Source organism: Elgaria multicarinata, chromosome 15 (genome assembly GCF_023053635.1).
Source record: "Elgaria multicarinata webbii isolate HBS135686 ecotype San Diego chromosome 15, rElgMul1.1.pri, whole genome shotgun sequence".
NCBI lineage: Eukaryota > Metazoa > Chordata > Lepidosauria > Squamata > Anguidae > Elgaria > Elgaria multicarinata.
Window position 1 is genome coordinate 5,520,612 of NC_086185.1, and position 3,146 is coordinate 5,523,757.

General features: G+C 42.8%; 1 pseudogene; it reads right to left on the minus strand.

Annotated features, from left to right (window-relative positions):
* Positions 1 to 2,984: 2,984 nt before the first annotated feature.
* LOC134409415 (U2 spliceosomal RNA) lies at positions 2,985 to 3,146 on the minus strand (annotated as a pseudogene).

Consider the following 3,146-nt stretch of genomic DNA (forward strand, 5'->3'; position numbering starts at 1 on the left):
ATCCCTGCATTTCACTTTCTTTTTTCTGGTGTACTGTGCACAGAGCTCTAGCCAATTTTTCAATGCAAAAGCAATTTAAACAAATCTCCAATGCACAACATTAAACAAACAAACATTCAAACTAATGAATGAATGGGGGGAATTTGTGACTCATAAATTAAACAGTTCCTCGGGTAAAGCTCATTTTAAAACCAATTCTATTTTATATGATCATACTTATACCCCCACCCACACACTTCTTTTATTCTGAAACTAAAATAGCATCCTTGCAGGTACCCAAGTGGTGTCTCATCTTGACACTGACCAGATAAATACCTGCTTAGCTTCAGCAAGGAGGCTGTATTATTATGTGCCTTCAGATGGTGGCCTGACTTTGAACTTAATGGAACCTTTCCAAAAAAAATGTGCATTGGTAGGGTGACCCTATGGAAAGGAGGACAGGGCTCCTGTATCTTTTACAGTTGTGTAGAAAAGGGAATTTCAGCAGGTGTCATTTGGATGCATGCAGCACCTGGTGAAATTCCCTCTTCATCGCATCAGTGAAAGCTGCAAGCGTCCTGCCCGCTTGAACAGATACAAAAGAGGACAGGGCTCCTGCAGTTGTAACGGTTGAGATGAAGAGGGAATTCAACCAGGTGCTGCACTCAACAAATGACACCTGCTGAAATTTCCTTTTCTATGCAACTGTTAAAGATACAAGAGCCCTGTCCTCCTTTCCATAGGGTCACCCTATGCCTTGCTGACATGCCAAATAAAACCACATCCTAAACATGCAATAATTTTGGGTGTGCTAAATATCCCAAGGAGACAGGAGTGAGTATGATAGTTCAAGGTGGCTCATATCTGCATGCAGTTCTGCCATCTTCTATGCCAGGAATGGCAACGCGTTTTTGAAACATGAATTAATTGCCGCCTAGCCAGACAGCTCCAGAAGGGAAATATTTCCCGCTCATTAAATTCTGTCTGTGACATTGTTCCTGGGTCAGGCTGTTGGGGTTCTGACTTTCATACAGCAAATTGAGCAATGAAGCAGAAAAGCTCCGTCAGCTGGGATTGGCTGGGGAAGGAATGACATCAGCTGGGAACACACACCTCCTTATCATCATCATTATTGGCTACTCTTAAAGTGCCAGCACTTTCTGACAAGCTGTGCAGGGATACGGAAAAACTTGTGCATACATGTACACGCACGCACACACACAGAGAAAGAGAGATGGGAGGGAGGAGTCAGTAAGCGTTTATTGCTTAAGAATATGAACATAAGAACATGCCTTCTACTGAGTCAAGCCATTGGTCCATCTAGGCCAATATTGTTAACACTGACTGACAATAGCAGCTTTCCAGGGATTCAGGCAGGGTCATTTCCAAGCCGCCCTACCTAGAAATGCAGGGGATTGGATTCCATGTCCAAAGCAGGTGCTCGCTCACTGAGCTATGACCCTTCTAAATAGGGCTAATTTAGGGCTGATTCCAGCACATGCCTGCAGAAGTTGTGACCCATGGTGCAGCTCACCAGCTACACATGGCAGCTTTGAGGTAAGACCCCTATTTCCAAGGCCCACATGCCGGCAGGGTGTCATGCATGGGCTGTGTTCAGCTCGGGGGCTCATTTTCTGTGTACTTTCCTTCCCTTTGAAAGAGCTGGTGCTTACCGCCCTTCTGGGTTGATGCATAAGCATGCATCTATGCTCTGACTCCCTTCGAATGTGCATTATTATTAAAACCGGAGCTTGCTGCCTTCTGGGAAATCTTCAAAGGGAGCATTGATGTATGATCTCCATGAGGTTGGAGCCCTTAAAGCACAATTAAGGTCTTTTAGTAGTGATGAAATCTTCTCTGTGTGTGTTAGGTTAGGGTTAGGGAGCTTCGGCTATTGGGTGGTATAAAAATGTAATAAATAAATAAGAGTTGTAAACTTTAATCTCAGGGGTTCCCAAACTTTGGTGGGCACATTTGGAAGTGTGTAAGTGTGCCACGGGATGCTGTCATAAAATAGCTACCCTGGGGTACCTTGCCCATTCATAAAATGGTTACCCTGGGGTACCTTGCCCATGAAGTCCTACAACTCCCAACATGAGCAGTTGGAGGAAAGCTGTGAGTTGTAGGACTTTTTGTTCTGTCTAAACATGCATAGGAAGTTGTCCTAACTTGTTCAAGAACCTACGAACAAGGCAGTGGTAGGTTCTGAGCTCCAAAACACAAAACCACTCTGTTGAACCCAAAACAAGATGGCTGCCTGGAGGGCAGCACTTTGCTTGGCAGCCTGCCAACCTCTTAGCTAATTGGTTAACAACAGCAAATATATCAGTAGGGCAGAGAGCTTGGCACAGCCCAAGAGAGGTATCTGGGGGCACATTGGCAGCAATGAATCCATTAATTCCCACTTTAAATCAACAAATTAATCCTGTGGCATTTTTTTCCTTAAAAAGAAAAGAAAATAATTGTAATATTTAGTTATTTAAACTATTTTTATACCACCTCCCAGGGCAGTTCACAAACACAAACATATTTATTTATTTATTTATTTATTTATTCATTCATTCATTTATTTATTTATTTTATTACATTTATATACTGCCCCACAGCCAAAGCTCTCTGGGCAGTTTACAACAATTAAAAATGGTAAACATTAAAAGTATACAAAAGTATACATCAAAAACATAAAAAACAGTATAGAAACAACAGTATCCATTTAAAAACAACAATTCTGGGGTCCATTAAAAACAAACTTAACGTTGTTAAATGCTGTTAAAATGCCTGGGAGAAGAGAAAAGTCTCGACCTGGCGCCGAAAAGATAACAATGATAGCGCCAGGCGAGCCTCATCGGGGAGATCATTCCACAATTGGGGGCCACCACCGAAAAGGCCCTCTCCCTTGTTGCCATCCTCCAAGCTTCCTTCGGAGTAGGCACTCGGAGGAGGACCTTAGATGTTGAGTGTGGTGTACGGGTAGGTTCATGTTGGGAGAGGCGTTCCGTCAGGTATTGCGGTCCCAAGCCATGTAGGGCTTTATAGGTTAAAACCAGCACCTTGAACAGTTCCAAAAATCCATTTAATATATAATCCTCAAATAGAGGACATATCAGATATTAAACTGATAAGAACAGATACTACACTTGATCTTAGCCAAAAGGCCAAGAAGCCTA